General features: G+C 50.9%; 50 non-coding genes and 1 pseudogene across 50 annotated transcripts; all 51 read left to right on the forward strand.

Moving 5' to 3' along the window:
• Nucleotides 1–40: 40 nt before the first annotated feature.
• On the forward strand, nt 41–158 carry LOC139836543 (5S ribosomal RNA). The gene has a single exon (XR_011753248.1). It is a non-coding gene; the product is annotated as a 5S ribosomal RNA (ribosomal RNA).
• Nucleotides 159–347: 189 nt separating this feature from the next.
• Nucleotides 348–465, forward strand: LOC139836517 (5S ribosomal RNA). Its single transcript, XR_011753221.1, has one exon. It is a non-coding gene; the product is annotated as a 5S ribosomal RNA (ribosomal RNA).
• A 187-nt stretch (nt 466–652) lies between these two features.
• LOC139836630 (5S ribosomal RNA) lies at nt 653–769 on the forward strand. The gene has a single exon (XR_011753335.1). It is a non-coding gene; the product is annotated as a 5S ribosomal RNA (ribosomal RNA).
• A 189-nt stretch (nt 770–958) lies between these two features.
• On the forward strand, nt 959–1,076 carry LOC139836493 (5S ribosomal RNA). Its single transcript, XR_011753197.1, has one exon. It is a non-coding gene; the product is annotated as a 5S ribosomal RNA (ribosomal RNA).
• Nucleotides 1,077–1,264: 188 nt separating this feature from the next.
• LOC139836494 (5S ribosomal RNA) lies at nt 1,265–1,382 on the forward strand. Its single transcript, XR_011753198.1, has one exon. It is a non-coding gene; the product is annotated as a 5S ribosomal RNA (ribosomal RNA).
• Nucleotides 1,383–1,572: 190 nt separating this feature from the next.
• LOC139836372 (5S ribosomal RNA) lies at nt 1,573–1,690 on the forward strand. The gene has a single exon (XR_011753070.1). It is a non-coding gene; the product is annotated as a 5S ribosomal RNA (ribosomal RNA).
• Nucleotides 1,691–1,879: 189 nt separating this feature from the next.
• LOC139836328 (5S ribosomal RNA) lies at nt 1,880–1,997 on the forward strand. Its single transcript, XR_011753026.1, has one exon. It is a non-coding gene; the product is annotated as a 5S ribosomal RNA (ribosomal RNA).
• A 190-nt stretch (nt 1,998–2,187) lies between these two features.
• On the forward strand, nt 2,188–2,305 carry LOC139836329 (5S ribosomal RNA). Its single transcript, XR_011753027.1, has one exon. It is a non-coding gene; the product is annotated as a 5S ribosomal RNA (ribosomal RNA).
• Nucleotides 2,306–2,494: 189 nt separating this feature from the next.
• On the forward strand, nt 2,495–2,613 carry LOC139836684 (5S ribosomal RNA). Its single transcript, XR_011753395.1, has one exon. It is a non-coding gene; the product is annotated as a 5S ribosomal RNA (ribosomal RNA).
• Nucleotides 2,614–2,802: 189 nt separating this feature from the next.
• LOC139836815 (5S ribosomal RNA) lies at nt 2,803–2,917 on the forward strand. The gene has a single exon (XR_011753531.1). It is a non-coding gene; the product is annotated as a 5S ribosomal RNA (ribosomal RNA).
• A 187-nt stretch (nt 2,918–3,104) lies between these two features.
• Nucleotides 3,105–3,221, forward strand: LOC139836704 (5S ribosomal RNA). Its single transcript, XR_011753416.1, has one exon. It is a non-coding gene; the product is annotated as a 5S ribosomal RNA (ribosomal RNA).
• Nucleotides 3,222–3,410: 189 nt separating this feature from the next.
• On the forward strand, nt 3,411–3,528 carry LOC139836421 (5S ribosomal RNA). The gene has a single exon (XR_011753123.1). It is a non-coding gene; the product is annotated as a 5S ribosomal RNA (ribosomal RNA).
• Nucleotides 3,529–3,718: 190 nt separating this feature from the next.
• LOC139836373 (5S ribosomal RNA) lies at nt 3,719–3,836 on the forward strand. The gene has a single exon (XR_011753071.1). It is a non-coding gene; the product is annotated as a 5S ribosomal RNA (ribosomal RNA).
• Nucleotides 3,837–4,026: 190 nt separating this feature from the next.
• Nucleotides 4,027–4,144, forward strand: LOC139836537 (5S ribosomal RNA). The gene has a single exon (XR_011753242.1). It is a non-coding gene; the product is annotated as a 5S ribosomal RNA (ribosomal RNA).
• Nucleotides 4,145–4,334: 190 nt separating this feature from the next.
• Nucleotides 4,335–4,452, forward strand: LOC139836330 (5S ribosomal RNA). Its single transcript, XR_011753028.1, has one exon. It is a non-coding gene; the product is annotated as a 5S ribosomal RNA (ribosomal RNA).
• Nucleotides 4,453–4,640: 188 nt separating this feature from the next.
• Nucleotides 4,641–4,757, forward strand: LOC139836592 (5S ribosomal RNA). The gene has a single exon (XR_011753296.1). It is a non-coding gene; the product is annotated as a 5S ribosomal RNA (ribosomal RNA).
• Nucleotides 4,758–4,946: 189 nt separating this feature from the next.
• Nucleotides 4,947–5,065, forward strand: LOC139836916 (5S ribosomal RNA). The gene has a single exon (XR_011753638.1). It is a non-coding gene; the product is annotated as a 5S ribosomal RNA (ribosomal RNA).
• A 189-nt stretch (nt 5,066–5,254) lies between these two features.
• On the forward strand, nt 5,255–5,371 carry LOC139836844 (5S ribosomal RNA). The gene has a single exon (XR_011753560.1). It is a non-coding gene; the product is annotated as a 5S ribosomal RNA (ribosomal RNA).
• A 189-nt stretch (nt 5,372–5,560) lies between these two features.
• LOC139836981 (5S ribosomal RNA) lies at nt 5,561–5,679 on the forward strand (annotated as a pseudogene).
• Nucleotides 5,680–5,867: 188 nt separating this feature from the next.
• LOC139836518 (5S ribosomal RNA) lies at nt 5,868–5,985 on the forward strand. The gene has a single exon (XR_011753222.1). It is a non-coding gene; the product is annotated as a 5S ribosomal RNA (ribosomal RNA).
• A 188-nt stretch (nt 5,986–6,173) lies between these two features.
• Nucleotides 6,174–6,290, forward strand: LOC139836631 (5S ribosomal RNA). Its single transcript, XR_011753336.1, has one exon. It is a non-coding gene; the product is annotated as a 5S ribosomal RNA (ribosomal RNA).
• Nucleotides 6,291–6,479: 189 nt separating this feature from the next.
• LOC139836593 (5S ribosomal RNA) lies at nt 6,480–6,596 on the forward strand. The gene has a single exon (XR_011753297.1). It is a non-coding gene; the product is annotated as a 5S ribosomal RNA (ribosomal RNA).
• Nucleotides 6,597–6,785: 189 nt separating this feature from the next.
• Nucleotides 6,786–6,903, forward strand: LOC139836331 (5S ribosomal RNA). The gene has a single exon (XR_011753029.1). It is a non-coding gene; the product is annotated as a 5S ribosomal RNA (ribosomal RNA).
• Nucleotides 6,904–7,091: 188 nt separating this feature from the next.
• On the forward strand, nt 7,092–7,209 carry LOC139836374 (5S ribosomal RNA). The gene has a single exon (XR_011753072.1). It is a non-coding gene; the product is annotated as a 5S ribosomal RNA (ribosomal RNA).
• A 189-nt stretch (nt 7,210–7,398) lies between these two features.
• On the forward strand, nt 7,399–7,515 carry LOC139836632 (5S ribosomal RNA). The gene has a single exon (XR_011753337.1). It is a non-coding gene; the product is annotated as a 5S ribosomal RNA (ribosomal RNA).
• Nucleotides 7,516–7,703: 188 nt separating this feature from the next.
• On the forward strand, nt 7,704–7,821 carry LOC139836332 (5S ribosomal RNA). Its single transcript, XR_011753030.1, has one exon. It is a non-coding gene; the product is annotated as a 5S ribosomal RNA (ribosomal RNA).
• A 187-nt stretch (nt 7,822–8,008) lies between these two features.
• On the forward strand, nt 8,009–8,127 carry LOC139836901 (5S ribosomal RNA). The gene has a single exon (XR_011753622.1). It is a non-coding gene; the product is annotated as a 5S ribosomal RNA (ribosomal RNA).
• A 189-nt stretch (nt 8,128–8,316) lies between these two features.
• LOC139836667 (5S ribosomal RNA) lies at nt 8,317–8,432 on the forward strand. Its single transcript, XR_011753376.1, has one exon. It is a non-coding gene; the product is annotated as a 5S ribosomal RNA (ribosomal RNA).
• Nucleotides 8,433–8,620: 188 nt separating this feature from the next.
• On the forward strand, nt 8,621–8,737 carry LOC139836633 (5S ribosomal RNA). The gene has a single exon (XR_011753338.1). It is a non-coding gene; the product is annotated as a 5S ribosomal RNA (ribosomal RNA).
• Nucleotides 8,738–8,925: 188 nt separating this feature from the next.
• LOC139836375 (5S ribosomal RNA) lies at nt 8,926–9,043 on the forward strand. Its single transcript, XR_011753073.1, has one exon. It is a non-coding gene; the product is annotated as a 5S ribosomal RNA (ribosomal RNA).
• Nucleotides 9,044–9,233: 190 nt separating this feature from the next.
• On the forward strand, nt 9,234–9,350 carry LOC139836660 (5S ribosomal RNA). The gene has a single exon (XR_011753367.1). It is a non-coding gene; the product is annotated as a 5S ribosomal RNA (ribosomal RNA).
• Nucleotides 9,351–9,540: 190 nt separating this feature from the next.
• Nucleotides 9,541–9,659, forward strand: LOC139836685 (5S ribosomal RNA). Its single transcript, XR_011753396.1, has one exon. It is a non-coding gene; the product is annotated as a 5S ribosomal RNA (ribosomal RNA).
• Nucleotides 9,660–9,847: 188 nt separating this feature from the next.
• LOC139836394 (5S ribosomal RNA) lies at nt 9,848–9,965 on the forward strand. The gene has a single exon (XR_011753093.1). It is a non-coding gene; the product is annotated as a 5S ribosomal RNA (ribosomal RNA).
• A 188-nt stretch (nt 9,966–10,153) lies between these two features.
• On the forward strand, nt 10,154–10,272 carry LOC139836922 (5S ribosomal RNA). Its single transcript, XR_011753644.1, has one exon. It is a non-coding gene; the product is annotated as a 5S ribosomal RNA (ribosomal RNA).
• A 188-nt stretch (nt 10,273–10,460) lies between these two features.
• Nucleotides 10,461–10,578, forward strand: LOC139836376 (5S ribosomal RNA). Its single transcript, XR_011753074.1, has one exon. It is a non-coding gene; the product is annotated as a 5S ribosomal RNA (ribosomal RNA).
• Nucleotides 10,579–10,767: 189 nt separating this feature from the next.
• On the forward strand, nt 10,768–10,884 carry LOC139836639 (5S ribosomal RNA). The gene has a single exon (XR_011753344.1). It is a non-coding gene; the product is annotated as a 5S ribosomal RNA (ribosomal RNA).
• A 189-nt stretch (nt 10,885–11,073) lies between these two features.
• Nucleotides 11,074–11,191, forward strand: LOC139836377 (5S ribosomal RNA). The gene has a single exon (XR_011753075.1). It is a non-coding gene; the product is annotated as a 5S ribosomal RNA (ribosomal RNA).
• A 186-nt stretch (nt 11,192–11,377) lies between these two features.
• Nucleotides 11,378–11,495, forward strand: LOC139836519 (5S ribosomal RNA). Its single transcript, XR_011753223.1, has one exon. It is a non-coding gene; the product is annotated as a 5S ribosomal RNA (ribosomal RNA).
• Nucleotides 11,496–11,684: 189 nt separating this feature from the next.
• On the forward strand, nt 11,685–11,799 carry LOC139836816 (5S ribosomal RNA). Its single transcript, XR_011753532.1, has one exon. It is a non-coding gene; the product is annotated as a 5S ribosomal RNA (ribosomal RNA).
• A 189-nt stretch (nt 11,800–11,988) lies between these two features.
• On the forward strand, nt 11,989–12,106 carry LOC139836378 (5S ribosomal RNA). Its single transcript, XR_011753076.1, has one exon. It is a non-coding gene; the product is annotated as a 5S ribosomal RNA (ribosomal RNA).
• Nucleotides 12,107–12,293: 187 nt separating this feature from the next.
• Nucleotides 12,294–12,410, forward strand: LOC139836634 (5S ribosomal RNA). The gene has a single exon (XR_011753339.1). It is a non-coding gene; the product is annotated as a 5S ribosomal RNA (ribosomal RNA).
• Nucleotides 12,411–12,599: 189 nt separating this feature from the next.
• Nucleotides 12,600–12,716, forward strand: LOC139836594 (5S ribosomal RNA). Its single transcript, XR_011753298.1, has one exon. It is a non-coding gene; the product is annotated as a 5S ribosomal RNA (ribosomal RNA).
• A 189-nt stretch (nt 12,717–12,905) lies between these two features.
• LOC139836672 (5S ribosomal RNA) lies at nt 12,906–13,024 on the forward strand. The gene has a single exon (XR_011753382.1). It is a non-coding gene; the product is annotated as a 5S ribosomal RNA (ribosomal RNA).
• A 188-nt stretch (nt 13,025–13,212) lies between these two features.
• On the forward strand, nt 13,213–13,331 carry LOC139836337 (5S ribosomal RNA). The gene has a single exon (XR_011753035.1). It is a non-coding gene; the product is annotated as a 5S ribosomal RNA (ribosomal RNA).
• Nucleotides 13,332–13,519: 188 nt separating this feature from the next.
• On the forward strand, nt 13,520–13,636 carry LOC139836635 (5S ribosomal RNA). Its single transcript, XR_011753340.1, has one exon. It is a non-coding gene; the product is annotated as a 5S ribosomal RNA (ribosomal RNA).
• A 190-nt stretch (nt 13,637–13,826) lies between these two features.
• Nucleotides 13,827–13,944, forward strand: LOC139836520 (5S ribosomal RNA). Its single transcript, XR_011753224.1, has one exon. It is a non-coding gene; the product is annotated as a 5S ribosomal RNA (ribosomal RNA).
• A 188-nt stretch (nt 13,945–14,132) lies between these two features.
• Nucleotides 14,133–14,251, forward strand: LOC139836665 (5S ribosomal RNA). Its single transcript, XR_011753373.1, has one exon. It is a non-coding gene; the product is annotated as a 5S ribosomal RNA (ribosomal RNA).
• Nucleotides 14,252–14,440: 189 nt separating this feature from the next.
• LOC139836928 (5S ribosomal RNA) lies at nt 14,441–14,559 on the forward strand. The gene has a single exon (XR_011753650.1). It is a non-coding gene; the product is annotated as a 5S ribosomal RNA (ribosomal RNA).
• A 188-nt stretch (nt 14,560–14,747) lies between these two features.
• LOC139836636 (5S ribosomal RNA) lies at nt 14,748–14,864 on the forward strand. Its single transcript, XR_011753341.1, has one exon. It is a non-coding gene; the product is annotated as a 5S ribosomal RNA (ribosomal RNA).
• Nucleotides 14,865–15,053: 189 nt separating this feature from the next.
• On the forward strand, nt 15,054–15,172 carry LOC139836389 (5S ribosomal RNA). Its single transcript, XR_011753087.1, has one exon. It is a non-coding gene; the product is annotated as a 5S ribosomal RNA (ribosomal RNA).
• Nucleotides 15,173–15,361: 189 nt separating this feature from the next.
• Nucleotides 15,362–15,479, forward strand: LOC139836379 (5S ribosomal RNA). The gene has a single exon (XR_011753077.1). It is a non-coding gene; the product is annotated as a 5S ribosomal RNA (ribosomal RNA).
• The last annotated feature ends 73 nt before the right edge of the window (nt 15,480–15,552 follow it).

Genomic DNA, 15,552 nt, shown 5'->3' on the forward strand with positions numbered 1-15,552 from the left:
GGAGGAGCAAGCATAAGGGAAAATGAGTGCATAACATGTCGGATGCGATCATACCAGCACTAAAGCACCGGATCCCATCGAACTCCGAAGTTAAGCGTGCTTGGGCGAGAGTAGCACTAGGATGGGTGACCTCCTGGGAAGTCCTCGTGTTGCATCCCTCCTTTTTTGCGTCACGCGGCGACATTCATGGTGAAGTTAGGACGATATTTTTTTGCGGGCACTCGTGCTCGGCTATTGGTGATGGGAAACGGTGGTGCGGATGAAAAAGAGGATGGACATGGTACAAAATAGAGCGAGACAAAGAGCGGGAGGAGCAAGCATAAGGGAAAATGAGTGCATAACATGTCGGATGCGATCATACCGGCACTAAAGCACCGGATCCCATCGAACTCCGAAGTTAAGCGTGCTTGGGCGAGAGTAGTACTAGGATGGGTGACCTCACAGGAAGTCCTCGTGTTGCATCCCTCCTTTTTGCGTCACGCGGCGACATTCATGGTGAAGTTAGGACGATATTTTTTGCGGGCACTCGTGCTCGGCTATTGGTGATGGGAAACGGTGGTGCGGATGAAAAAGAGGATGGACATGGTACAAAATAGAAGCGGACAAAGAGCGGGAGGAGCAAGCATAAGGGAAAATGAGTGCATAACATGTCGGATGCGATCATACCGGCACTAAAGCACCGGATCCCATCGAACTCCGAAGTTAAGCGTGCTTGGGCGAGAGTAGTACTAGGATGGGTGACCTCTGGGAAGTCCTCGTGTTGCATCCCTCCTTTTTTGCGTCACGCGGCGACATTCATGGTGAAGTTAGGACGATATTTTTTGCGGGCACTCGTGCTCGGCTATTGGTGATGGGAAACGGTGGTGCGGATGAAAAAGAGGATGGACATGGTACAAAATAGAAGCGAGACAAAGAGCGGGAGGAGCAAGCATAAGGGAAAATGAGTGCATAACATGTCGGATGCGATCATACCAGCACTAAAGCACCGGATCCCATCGAACTCCGAAGTTAAGCGTGCTTGGGCGAGAGTAGTACTAGGATGGGTGACCTCACAGGAAGTCCTCGTGTTGCATCCCTCCTTTTTTGCGTCACGCGGCGACATTCATGGTGAAGTTAGGACGATATTTTTTTGCGGGCACTCGTGCTCGGCTATTGGTGATGGGAAACGGTGGTGCGGATGAAAAAGAGGATGGACATGGTACAATATTGTCGAGTCAAAGCTCTTGAGGAGTTAGCATTAGGGAACTTGAGTGCATAACATGTCGGATGCGATCATACCAGCACTAAAGCACCGGATCCCATCGAACTCCGAAGTTAAGCGTGCTTGGGCGAGAGTAGTACTAGGATGGGTGACCTCACAGGAAGTCCTCGTGTTGCATCCCTCCTTTTTTGCGTCACGCGGCGACATTCATGGTGAAGTTAGGACGATATTTTTTTGCGGGCACTCGTGCTCGGCTATTGGTGATGGGAAACGGTGGTGCGGATGAAAAAGAGGATGGACATGGTACAAAATAGAAGCGAGACAAAGAGCGGGAGGAGCAAGCATAAGGGAAAATGAGTGCATAACATGTCGGATGCGATCATACCGGCACTAAAGCACCGGATCCCATCGAACTCCGAAGTTAAGCGTGCTTGGGCGAGAGTAGTACTAGGATGGGTGACCTCCTGGGAAGTCCTCGTGTTGCATCCCTCCTTTTTTGCGTCACGCGGCGACATTCATGGTGAAGTTAGGACGATATTATTTGAGGGCACTAGTGCTCGGCTATTTGTGATGGGAAACGGTGGTGCGGATGAAAAAGAGGATGGACATGGTACAAAATAGAAGCGAGACAAAGAGCGGGAGGAGCAAGCATAAGGGAAAATGAGTGCATAACATGTCGGATGCGATCATACCAGCACTAAAGCACCGGATCCCATCGAACTCCGAAGTTAAGCGTGCTTGGGCGAGAGTAGTACTAGGATGGGTGACCTCCTGGGAAGTCCTCGTGTTGCATCCCTCCTTTTTTGCGTCACGCGGCGACATTCATGGTGAAGTTAGGACGATATTTTTTTGCGGGCACTCGTGCTCGGCTATTGGTGATGGGAAACGGTGGTGCGGATGAAAAAGAGGATGGACATGGTACAAAATAGAAGCGAGACAAAGAGCGGGAGGAGCAAGCATAAGGGAAAATGAGTGCATAACATGTCGGATGCGATCATACCAGCACTAAAGCACCGGATCCCATCGAACTCCGAAGTTAAGCGTGCTTGGGCGAGAGTAGTACTAGGATGGGTGACCTCCTGGGAAGTCCTCGTGTTGCATCCCTCCTTTTTTGCGTCACGCGGCGACATTCATGGTGAAGTTAGGACGATATTTTTTGCGGGCACTCGTGCTCGGCTATTGGTGATGGGAAACGGTGGTGCGGATGAAAAAGAGGATGGACATGGTACAAAATAGAAGCGAGACAAAGAGCGGGAGGAGCAAGCATAAGGGAAAATGAGTGCATAACATGTCGGATGCGATCATACCGGCACTAAAGCACCGGATCCCATCGAACTCCGAAGTTAAGCGTGCTTGGGCGAGAGTAGTACTAGGATGGGTGACCTCACTGGGAAGTCCTCGTGTTGCATCCCTCCTTTTTTGCGTCACGCGGCGACATTCATGGTGAAGTTAGGACGATATTTTTTGCGGGCACTCGTGCTCGGCTATTGGTGATGGGAAACGGTGGTGCGGATGAAAAAGAGGATGGACATGGTACAAAATAGAAGCGAGACAAAGAGCGGGAGGAGCAAGCATAAGGGAAAATGAGTGCATAACATGTCGGATGCGATCATACCGGCACTAAAGCACCGGATCCCATCGAACTCCGAAGTTAAGCGTGCTTGGGCGAGTAGTACTAGGATGGGTGACCTCTGGGAAGTCCTCGTGTTGCATCCCTCCTTTTTTGCGTCACGCGGCGACATTCATGGTGAAGTTAGGACGATATTTTTTGCGGGCACTCGTGCTCGGCTATTGGTGATGGGAAACGGTGGTGCGGATGAAAAGATCCATGGACCTGGTAGAATCAATAGCAGACAAACAGCGGGAGGAGCACTCATAGGTGAAAGTGAGTGCATAACATGTCGGTTGCGATCATACCAGCACTAAAGCACCGGATCCCATCGAACTCCGAAGTTAAGCGTGCTTGGGCGAGAGTAGTACTAGGATGGGTGACCTCTGGGAAGTCCTCGTGTTGCATCCCTCCTTTTTTGCGTCACGCGGCGACATTCATGGTGAAGTTAGGACGATATTTTTTGCGGGCACTCGTGCTCGGCTATTGGTGATGGGAAACGGTGGTGCGGATGAAAAAGAGGATGGACATGGTACAAAATAGAAGCGAGACAAAGAGCGGGAGGAGCAAGCATAAGGGAAAATGAGTGCATAACATGTCGGATGCGATCATACCGGCACTAAAGCACCGGATCCCATCGGAACTCCGAAGTTAAGCGTGCTTGGGCGAGAGTAGTACTAGGATGGGTGACCTCTGGGAAGTCCTCGTGTTGCATCCCTCCTTTTTTGCGTCACGCGGCGACATTCATGGTGAAGTTAGGACGATATTTTTTTGCGGGCACTCGTGCTCGGCTATTGGTGATGGGAAACGGTGGTGCGGATGAAAAAGAGGATGGACATGGTACAAAATAGAAGCGAGACAAAGAGCGGGAGGAGCAAGCATAAGGGAAAATGAGTGCATAACATGTCGGATGCGATCATACCGGCACTAAAGCACCGGATCCCATCGAACTCCGAAGTTAAGCGTGCTTGGGCGAGAGTAGTACTAGGATGGGTGACCTCCTGGGAAGTCCTCGTGTTGCATCCCTCCTTTTTTGCGTCACGCGGCGACATTCTGGGTGAAGTGCGGTCGATATTTTTGTTCTGGCACTCGTGCTCGGCTATTGGTGATGGGAAACGGTGGTGCGGATGAAAAAGAGGATGGACATGGTACAAAATAGAAGCGAGACAAAGAGCGGGAGGAGCAAGCATAAGGGAAAATGAGTGCATAACATGTCGGATGCGATCATACCGGCACTAAAGCACCGGATCCCATCGAACTCCGAAGTTAAGCGTGCTTGGGCGAGAGTAGTACTAGGATGGGTGACCTCACAGGAAGTCCCCGTGTTGCATCCCTCCTTTTTTGCGTCACGCGGCGACATTCATGGTGAAGTTAGGACGATATTTTTTTGCGGGCACTCGTGCTCGGCTATTGGTGATGGGAAACGGTGGTGCGGATGAAAAAGAGGATGGACATGGTACAAAATAGAAGCGAGACAAAGAGCGGGAGGAGCAAGCATAAGGGAAAATGAGTGCATAACATGTCGGATGCGATCATACCAGCACTAAAGCACCGGATCCCATCGAACTCCGAAGTTAAGCGTGCTTGGGCGAGAGTAGTACTAGGATGGGTGACCTCCTGGGAAGTCCTCGTGTTGCATCCCTCCTTTTTTGCGTCACGCGGCGACATTCATGGTGAAGTTAGGACGATATTTTTTTGCGGGCACTCGTGCTCGGCTATTGGTGATGGGAAACGGTGGTGCGGATGAAAAAGAGGATGGACATGGTACAAAATAGAGCCGACAAAGAGCGGGAGGAGCAAGCATAAGGGAAAATGAGTGCATAACATGTCGGATGCGATCATACCAGCACTAAAGCACCGGATCCCATCGAACTCCGAAGTTAAGCGTGCTTGGGCGAGAGTAGTACTAGGATGGGTGACCTCTGGGAAGTCCTCGTGTTGCATCCCTCCTTTTTTGCGTCACGCGGCGACATTCATGGTGAAGTTAGGACGATATTTTTTGCGGGCACTCGTGCTCGGCTATTGGTGATGGGAAACGGTGGTGCGGATGAAAAAGAGGATGGACATGGTACAAAATAGAAGCGAGACAAAGAGCGGGAGGAGCAAGCATAAGGGAAAATGAGTGCATAACATGTCGGATGCGATCATACCAGCACTAAAGCACCGGATCCCATCAGAACTCCGAAGTTAAGCGTGCTTGGGCGAGAGTAGTACTAGGATGGGTGACCTCCTGGGAAGTCCTCGTGTTGCATCCCTCCTTTTTTGCGTCACGCGGCGACATTCATGGTGAAGTTAGGACGATATTTTTTGCGGGCACTCGTGCTCGGCTATTGGTGATGGGAAACGGTGGTGCGGATGAAAAAGAGGATGGACATGGTACAAAATAGAAGCGAGACAAAGAGCGGGAGGAGCAAGCATAAGGGAAAATGAGTGCATAACATGTCGGATGCGATCATACCAGCACTAAAGCATCGGATCCCATCGAACTCCGAAGTTAAGCGTGCTTGGGCGAGAGTAGTACTAGGATGGGTGACCTCTGGGAAGTCCTCCTGTTGCATCCCTCCTTTTTTGCGTCACGCGGCGACATTCATGGTGAAGTTAGGACGATATTTTTTGCGGGCACTCGTGCTCGGCTATTGGTGATGGGAAACGGTGGTGCGGATGAAAAAGAGGATGGACATGGTACAAAATAGAAGCGAGACAAAGAGCGGGAGGAGCAAGCATAAGGGAAAATGAGTGCATAACATGTCGGATGCGATCATACCAGCAATAAAGCACCGGATCCCATCTCTAGTGAGAAGTTAAGCGTGCTTGGGCGAGAGTAGTACTAGGATGGGTGACCTCCTGGGAAGTCCTCGTGTTGCATCCCTCCTTTTTTGCGTCACGCGGCGACATTCATGGTGAAGTTAGGACGATATTTTTTGCGGGCACTCGTGCTCGGCTATTGGTGATGGGAAACGGTGGTGCGGATGAAAAAGAGGATGGACATGGTACAAAATAGAAGCGGACAAAGAGCGGGAGGAGCAAGCATAAGGGAAAATGAGTGCATAACATGTCGGATGCGATCATACCGGCACTAAAGCACCGGATCCCATCGAACTCCGAAGTTAAGCGTGCTTGGGCGAGAGTAGTACTAGGATGGGTGACCTCACAGGAAGTCCTCGTGTTGCATCCCTCCTTTTTTGCGTCACGCGGCGACATTCATGGTGAAGTTAGGACGATATTTTTTGCGGGCACTCGTGCTCGGCTATTGGTGATGGGAAACGGTGGTGCGGATGAAAAAGAGGATGGACATGGTACAAAATAGAAGCGGACAAAGAGCGGGAGGAGCAAGCATAAGGGAAAATGAGTGCATAACATGTCGGATGCGATCATACCGGCACTAAAGCACCGGATCCCATCGAACTCCGAAGTTAAGCGTGCTTGGGCGAGAGTAGTACTAGGATGGGTGACCTCTGGGAAGTCCTCGTGTTGCATCCCTCCTTTTTTGCGTCACGCGGCGACATTCATGGTGAAGTTAGGACGATATTTTTTTGCGGGCACTCGTGCTCGGCTATTGGTGATGGGAAACGGTGGTGCGGATGAAAAAGAGGATGGACATGGTACAAAATAGAAGCGGACAAAGAGCGGGAGGAGCAAGCATAAGGGAAAATGAGTGCATAACATGTCGGATGCGATCATACCAGCACTAAAGCACCGGATCCCATCGAACTCCGAAGTTAAGCGTGCTTGGGCGAGAGTAGTACTAGGATGGGTGACCTCTGGGAAGTCCTCGTGTTGCATCCCTCCTTTTTTGCGTCACGCGGCGACATTCATGGTGAAGTTAGGACGATATTTTTTTGCGGGCACTCGTGCTCGGCTATTGGTGATGGGAAACGGTGGTGCGGATGAAAAGAGGATGGACATGGTACAAAATAGAAGCGAGACAAAGAGCGGGAGGAGCAAGCATAAGGGAAAATGAGTGCATAACATGTCGGATGCGATCATACCAGCACTAAAGCACCGGATCCCATCGAACTCCGAAGTTAAGCGTGCTTGGGCGAGAGTAGTACTAGGATGGGTGACCTCCTGGGAAGTCCTCGTGTTGCATCCCTCCTTTTTTGCGTCACGCGTCGACATTCATGGTGAAGTTAGGACGATATTTTTTGCGGGCACTCGTGCTCGGCTATTGGTGATGGGAAACGGTGGTGCGGATGAAAAAGAGGATGGACATGGTACAAAATAGAAGCGGACAAAGAGCGGGAGGAGCAAGCATAAGGGAAAATGAGTGCATAACATGTCGGATGCGATCATACCGGCACTAAAGCACCGGATCCCATCGAACTCCGAAGTTAAGCGTGCTTGGGCGAGAGTAGTACTAGGATGGGTGACCTCCTGGGAAGTCCTCGTGTTGCATCCCTCCTTTTTGCGTCACGCGGCGACATTCATGGTGAAGTTAGGACGATATTTTTTTGCGGGCACTCGTGCTCGGCTATTGGTGATGGGAAACGGTGGTGCGGATGAAAAAGAGGATGGACATGGTACAAAATAGAAGCGAGACAAAGAGCGGGAGGAGCAAGCATAAGGGAAAATGAGTGCATAACATGTCGGATGCGATCATACCGGCACTAAAGCACCGGATCCCATCGAACTCCGAAGTTAAGCGTGCTTGGGCGAGAGTAGTACTAGGATGGGTGACCTCTGGGAAGTCCTCGTGTTGCATCCCTCCTTTTTTGCGTCACGCGGCGACATTCATGGTGAAGTTAGGACGATATTTTTGCGGGCACTCGTGCTCGGCTATTGGTGATGGGAAACGGTGGTGCGGATGAAAAAGAGGATGGACATGGTACAAAATAGAAGCGAGACAAAGAGCGGGAGGAGCAAGCATAAGGGAAAATGAGTGCATAACATGTCGGATGCGATCATACCAGCACTAAAGCACCGGATCCCATCGAACTCCGAAGTTAAGCGTGCTTGGGCGAGAGTAGTACTAGGATGGGTGACCTCCTGGGAAGTCCTCGTGTTGCATCCCTCCTTTTTTGCGTCACGCGGCGACATTCATGGTGAAGTTAGGACGATATTTTTTGCGGGCACTCGTGCTCGGCTATTGGTGATGGGAAACGGTGGTGCGGATGAAAAAGAGGATGGACATGGTACAAAATAGAGCGGACAAAGAGCGGGAGGAGCAAGCATAAGGGAAAATGAGTGCATAACATGTCGGATGCGATCATACCGGCACTAAAGCACCGGATCCCATCAGAACTCCGAAGTTAAGCGTGCTTGGGCGAGAGTAGAACTACGAGTGTTGACCTCAGAGGAAGTCCTCGTGTTGCATCCCTCCTTTTTTGCGTCACGCGGCGACATTCATGGTGAAGTTAGGACGATATTTTTTTGCGGGCACTCGTGCTCGGCTATTGGTGATGGGAAACGGTGGTGCGGATGAAAAAGAGGATGGACATGGTACAAAATAGAAGCGGACAAAGAGCGGGAGGAGCAAGCATAAGGGAAAATGAGTGCATAACATGTCGGATGCGATCATACCAGCACTAAAGCACCGGATCCCATCGAACTCCGAAGTTAAGCGTGCTTGGGCGAGTAGTACTAGGATGGGTGACCTCCTGGGAAGTCCTCGTGTTGCATCCCTCCTTTTTTGCGTCACGCGGCGACATTCAGGGTGAAGTTAGGACGATATTTTTGAGGTCACTCGTGCTCGGCTCTTGGTGATGGGAAACGGTGGTGCGGATGAACAAGAGGATGGACATGGTACAAAATAGAAGCGAGACAAAGAGCGGGAGGAGCAAGCATAAGGGAAAATGAGTGCATAACATGTCGGATGCGATCATACCGGCACTAAAGCACCGGATCCCATCGAACTCCGAAGTTAAGCGTGCTTGGGCGAGAGTAGTACTAGGATGGGTGACCTCTGGGAAGTCCTCGTGTTGCATCCCTCCTTTTTTGCGTCACGCGGCGACATTCATGGTGAAGTTAGGACGATATTTTTTTGCGGGCACTCGTGCTCGGCTATTGGTGATGGGAAACGGTGGTGCGGATGAAAAAGAGGATGGACATGGTACAAAAGAGAGCGGACAAAGAGCGGGAGGAGCAAGCATAAGGGAAAATGAGTGCATAACATGTCGGATGCGATCATACCGGCACTAAAGCACCGGATCCCATCGAACTCCGAAGTTAAGCGTGCTTGGGCGAGAGTAGTACTAGGATGGGTGACCTCCTGGGAAGTCCTCGTGTTGCATCCCTCCTTTTTTGCGTCACGCGGCGACATTCATGGTGAAGTTAGGACGATATTTTTTTGCGGGCACTCGTGCTCGGCTATTGGTGATGGGAAACGGTGGTGCGGATGAAAAAGAGGATGGACATGGTACAAAATAGAAGCGAGACAAAGAGCGGGAGGAGCAAGAATAAGGGAAAATGAGTGCATATCATGTCGGATGCGATCATACCAGCACTAACGCACCGGATCCCATCGAACTCCGAAGTTAAGCGTGCTTGGGCGAGAGTAGTACTAGGATGGGTGACCTCTGGGAAGTCCTCGTGTTGCATCCCTCCTTTTTTGCGTCACGCGGCGACATTCATGGTGAAGTTAGGACGATATTTTTTTGCGGGCACTCGTGCTCGGCTATTGGTGATGGGAAACGGTGGTGCGGATGAAAAAGAGGATGGACATGGTACAAAATAGAAGCGAGACAAAGAGCGGGAGGAGCAAGCATAAGGGAAAATGAGTGCATAACATGTCGGATGCGATCATACCGGCACTAAAGCACCGGATCCCATCGAACTCCGAAGTTAAGCGTGCTTGGGCGAGAGTAGTACTAGGATGGGTGACCTCACTGGGAAGTCCTCGTGTTGCATCCCTCCTTTTTTGCGTCACGCGGCGACATTCATGGTGAAGTTAGGACGATATTTTTTGCGGGCACTCGTGCTCGGCTATTGGTGATGGGAAACGGTGGTGCGGATGAAAAAGAGGATGGACATGGTACAAAATAGAAGCGGACAAAGAGCGGGAGGAGCAAGTATAAGGGAAAATGAGTGCATAACATGTCGGATGCGATCATACCAGCACTAACGCACCGGATCCCATCGAACTCCGAAGTTAAGCGTGCTTGGGCGAGAGTAGTACTAGGATGGGTGACCTCCTGGGAAGTCCTCGTGTTGCATCCCTCCTTTTTTGCGTCACGCGGCGACATTCATGGTGAAGTTAGGACGATATTTTATTGAGGGCACTCGTGCTCGGCTATTGGTGATGGGAAACGGTGGTGCGGATGAAAAAGAGGATGTACATGGTACAAAATAGAGCGGACAAAGAGCGGGAGGAGCAAGCATAAGGGAAAATGAGTGCATAACATGTCGGATGCGATCATACCAGCACTAAAGCACCGGATCCCATCAGAACTCCGAAGTTAAGCGTGCTTGGGCGAGAGTAGTACTAGGATGGGTGACCTCCTGGGAAGTCCTCGTGTTGCATCCCTCCTTTTTTGCGTCACGCGGCGACATTCATGGTGAAGTTAGGACGATATTTTTTGCGGGCCCTCGTGCTCGGCTATTGGGGTTGGGAAACGGTGGTGCGGATGAAAAAGAGGATGGACATGGTACAAAATAGAGCGAGACAAAGAGCGGGAGGAGCAAGCATAAGGGAAAATGAGTGCATAACATGTCGGATGCGATCATACCGGCACTAAAGCACCGGATCCCATCGAACTCCGAAGTTAAGCGTGCTTGGGCGAGAGTAGTACTAGGATGGGTGACCTCCTGGGAAGTCCTCGTGTTGCATCCCTCCTTTTTTGCGTCACGCGGCGACATTCATGGTGAAGTTAGGACGATATTTTTTTGCGGGCACTCGTGCTCGGCTATTGGTGATGGGAAACGGTGGTGCGGATGAAAAAGAGGATGGACATGGTACAAAATAGAAGCGGACAAAGAGCGGGAGGAGCAAGCATAAGGGAAAATGAGTGCATAACATGTCGGATGCGATCATACCAGCACTAAAGCACCGGATCCCATCGAACTCCGAAGTTAAGCGTGCTTGGGCGAGAGTAGTACTAGGATGGGTGACCTCTGGGAATTCCTCGTGTTGCATCCCTCCTTTTTTGCGTCACGCGGCGACATTCATGGTGAAGTTAGGACGATATTTTTTGCGGGCACTCGTGCTCGGCTATTGGTGATGGGAAACGGTGGTGCGGATGAAAAAGAGGATGGACATGGTACAAAATAGAAGCGAGACAAAGAGCGGGAGGAGCAAGCATAAGGGAAAATGAGTGCATAACATGTCGGATGCGATCATACCGGCACTAAAGCACCGGATCCCATCGAACTCCGAAGTTAAGCGTGCTTGGGCGAGAGTAGTACTAGGATGGGTGACCTCCTGGGAAGTCCTCGTGTTGCATCCCTCCTTTTTTGCGTCACGCGGCGACATTCATGGTGAAGTTAGGACGATATTTTTGCGGGCATTCGTGCTCGGCTATTGGTGATGGGAAACGGTGGTGCGGATGAAAAAGAGGATGGACATGGTACAAAATAGAGCGGACAAAGAGCGGGAGGAGCAAGCATAAGGGAAAATGAGTGCATAACATGTCGGATGCGATCATACCGGCACTAAAGCACCGGATCCCATCGAACTCCGAAGTTAAGCGTGCTTGGGCGAGAGTAGTACTAGGATGGGTGACCTCACAGGAAGTCCTCGTGTTGCATCCCTCCTTTTTTGCGTCACGCGGCGACATTCATGGTGAAGTTAGGACGATATTTTTTTGCGGGCACTCGTGCTCGGCTATTGGTGATGGGAAACGGTGGTGCGGATGAAAAGAGGATGGACATGGTACAAAATAGAAGCGAGACAAAGAGCGGGAGGAGCAAGCATAAGGGAAAATGAGTGCATAACATGTCGGATGCGATCATACCGGCACTAAAGCACCGGATCCCATCGAACTCCGAAGTTAAGCGTGCTTGGGCGAGTAGTACTAGGATGGGTGACCTCTGGGAAGTCCTCGTGTTGCATCCCTCCTTTTTTGCGTCACGCGGCGACATTCATGGTGAAGTTAGGACGATATTTTTTGCGGGCACTCGTGCTCGGCTATTGGTGATGGGAAACGGTGGTGCGGATGAAAAAGAGGATGGACATGGTACAAAATAGAAGCGAGACAAAGAGCGGGAGGAGCAAGCATAAGGGAAAATGAGTGCATAACATGTCGGATGCGATCATACCGGCACTAAAGCACCGGATCCCATCGAACTCCGAAGTTAAGCGTGCTTGGGCGAGAGTAGTACTAGGATGGGTGACCTCCTGGGAAGTCCTCGTGTTGCATCCCTCCTTTTTTGCGTCACGCGGCGACATTCATGGTGAAGTTAGGACGATATTTTTGCAGGCACTCGTGCTCGGCTATTGGTGATGGGGAACGGTGGTGCGGATGAAAAAGAGGATGGACATGGTACAAAATAGAAGCGGACAAAGAGCGGGAGGAGCAAGCATAAGGGAAAATGAGTGCATAACATGTCGGATGCGATCATACCGGCACTAAAGCACCGGATCCCATCGAACTCCGAAGTTAAGCGTGCTTGGGCGAGAGTAGTACTAGGATGGGTGACCTCTGGGAAGTCCTCGTGTTGCATCCCTCCTTTTTTGCGTCACGCGGCGACATTCATGGTGAAGTTAGGACGATATTTTTTTGCGGGCACTCGTGCTCGGCTATTGGTGATGGGAAACGGTGGTGCGGATGAAAAAGAGGATGGACATGGTACAAAATAGAAGCGGACAAAGAGCGGGAGGAGCAAGCATAAGGGAAAATGAGTGCATAACATGTCGGATGCGATCATACCAGCACTAAAGCACCGGATCCCATCGAACTCCGAAGTTAAGCGTGCTTGGGCGAGAGTAGTACTAGGATGGGTGACCTCTGGGAAGTCCTCGTGTTGCATCCCTCCTTTTTTGCGTCACGCGGCGACATTCATGGTGAAGTTAGGACGATATTTTTTTGCGGGCACTCGTGCTCGGCTATTGGTGATGGGAAACGGTGGTGCGGATGAAAAAGAGGATGGACATGGTACAAAATAGAGCGAGACAAAGAGCGGGAGGAGCAAGCATAAGGGAAAATGAGTGCATAACATGTCGGATGCGATCATACCGGCACTAAAGCACCGGATCCCATCGTAACTCCGAAGTTAAGCGTGCTTGGGCGAGAGTAGTACTAGGATGGGTGACCTCACAGGAAGTCCTCGTGTTGCATCCCTCCTTTTTTGCGTCACGCGGCGACATTCATGGTGAAGTTAGGACGATATTTTTTTGCGGGCACTCGTGCTCGGCTATTGGTGATGGGAAACGGTGGTGCGGATGAAAAAGAGGATGGACATGGTACAAAATAGAGCAGACAAAGAGCGGGAGGAGCAAGCATAAGGGAAAATGAGTGCATAACATGTCGGATGCGATCATACCAGCACTAAAGCACCGGATCCCATCAGAACTACGAAGTTAAGCGTGCTTGGGCGAGAGTAGTACTAGGATGGGTGACCTCCTGGGAAGTCCTCGTGTTGCATCCCTCCTTTTTTGCGTCACGCGGCGACATTCATGGTGAAGTTAGGACGATATTTTTTTGCGGGCACTCGTGCTCGGCTATTGGTGATGGGAAACGGTGGTGCGGATGAAAAAGAGGATGGACATGGTACAAAATAGAGCGGACAAAGAGCGGGAGGAGCAAGCATAAGGGAAAATGAGTGCATAACATGTCGGATGCGATCATACCGGCACTAAAGCACCGGATCCCATCGAACTCCGAAGTTAAGCGTGCTTGGGCGAGAGTAGTACTAGGATGGGTGACCTCTGGGAAGTCCTCGTGTTGCATCCCTCCTTTTTTGCGTCACGCGGCGACATTCATGGTGAAGTTAGGACGATATTTTTTTGCGGGCACTCGTGCTCGGCTATTGGTGATGGGAAACGGTGGTGCGGATGAAAAAGAGGATGGACATGGTACAAAATAGAAGCGAGACAAAGAGCGGGAGGAGCAAGCATAAGGGAAAATGAGTGCATAACATGTCGGATGCGATCATACCGGCACTAAAGCACCGGATCCCATCGAACTCCGAAGTTAAGCGTGCTTGGGCGAGAGTAGTACTAGGATGGGTGACCTCACAGGAAGTCCTCGTGTTGCATCCCTCCTTTTTTGCGTCACGCGGCGACATTCATGGTGAAGTTAGGACGATATTTTTTTGCGGGCACTCGTGCTCGGCTATTGGTGATGGGAAACGGTGGTGCGGATGAAAAAGAGGATGGACATGGTACAAAATAGAGAAGACAAAGAGCGGGAGGAGCAAGCATAAGGGAAAATGAGTGCATAACATGTCGGATGCGATCATACCAGCACTAAAGCACCGGATCCCATCAGAACTCCGAAGTTAAGCGTGCTTGGGAGAGAGTAGTACTAGGATGGGTGACCTCATGGGAAGTCCTCGTGTGGCAGCCCTCCTTATTTGCGCCACGCGGCGACATTCATCGTGAAGTTATGTCTCTATATTTCCCGGCCCCCCCGTGGTCGGCTGTTGGTGATGGGAAACGGTGGTGCGGATGAAAAAGAGGATGGACATGGTACAAAATAGAAGCGGACAAAGAGCGGGAGGAGCAAGCATAAGGGAAAATGAGTGCATAACATGTCGGATGCGATCATACCAGCACTAAAGCACCGGATCCCATCAGAACTCCGAAGTTAAGCGTGCTTGGGCGAGAGTAGTACTAGGATGGGTGACCTCCTGGGAAGTCCTCGTGTTGCATCCCTCCTTTTTTGCGTCACGCGGCGACATTCATGGTGAAGTTAGGACGATATTTTTTGCGGGTACTCGTGCTCGGCTATTGGTGATGGGAAACGGTGGTGCGGATGAAAAAGAGGATGGACATGGTACAAAATAGAAGCGGACAAAGAGCGGGAGGAGCAAGCATAAGGGAAAATGAGTGCATAACATGTCGGATGCGATCATACCGGCACTAAAGCACCGGATCCCATCGAACTCCGAAGTTAAGCGTGCTTGGGCGAGAGTAGTACTAGGATGGGTGACCTCTGGGAAGTCCTCGTGTTGCATCCCTCCTTTTTTGCGTCACGCGGCGACATTCATGGTGAAGTTAGGACGTTATTTTTTGTCGGTCTATCGTGCTCGGCTATTGGTGATGGGAAACGGTGGTGCGGATGAAAAAGAGGATGGACATGGTACAAAATAGAAGCGGACAAAGAGCGGGAGGAGCAAGCATAAGGGAAAATGAGTGCATAACATGTCGGATGCGATCATACCCTCACTAAAGCACCGGATCCCATCAGAACTCCGAAGTTAAGCGTGCTTGGGCGAGAGTAGTACTAGGATGGGTGACCTCCTGGGAAGTCCTCGTGTTGCATCCCTCCTTTTTTGCGTCACGCGGCGACATTCATGGTGAAGTTAGGACGATATTTTTTTGCGGGCACTCGTGCTCGGCTATTGGTGATGGGAAACGGTGGTGCGGATGAAAAGGAGGATGGACATGGTACAAAATAGAAGCGGACAAAGAGCGGGAGGAGCAAGCATAAGGGAAAATGAGTGCATAACATGTCGGATGCGATCATACCGGCACTAAAGCACCGGATCCCATCGAACTCCGAAGTTAAGCGTGCTTGGGCGAGAGTAGTACTAGGATGGGTGACCTCCTGGGAAGTCCTCGTGTTGCATCCCTCCTTTTTTGCGTCACGCGGCGACATTCATGGTGAAGTTAGGACGATATTTTTTTGCGGGCACTCGTGCTCGG

Source organism: Lolium perenne, chromosome 2, assembly GCF_019359855.2.
Source record: "Lolium perenne isolate Kyuss_39 chromosome 2, Kyuss_2.0, whole genome shotgun sequence".
Classification (NCBI taxonomy): domain Eukaryota; kingdom Viridiplantae; phylum Streptophyta; class Magnoliopsida; order Poales; family Poaceae; genus Lolium; species Lolium perenne.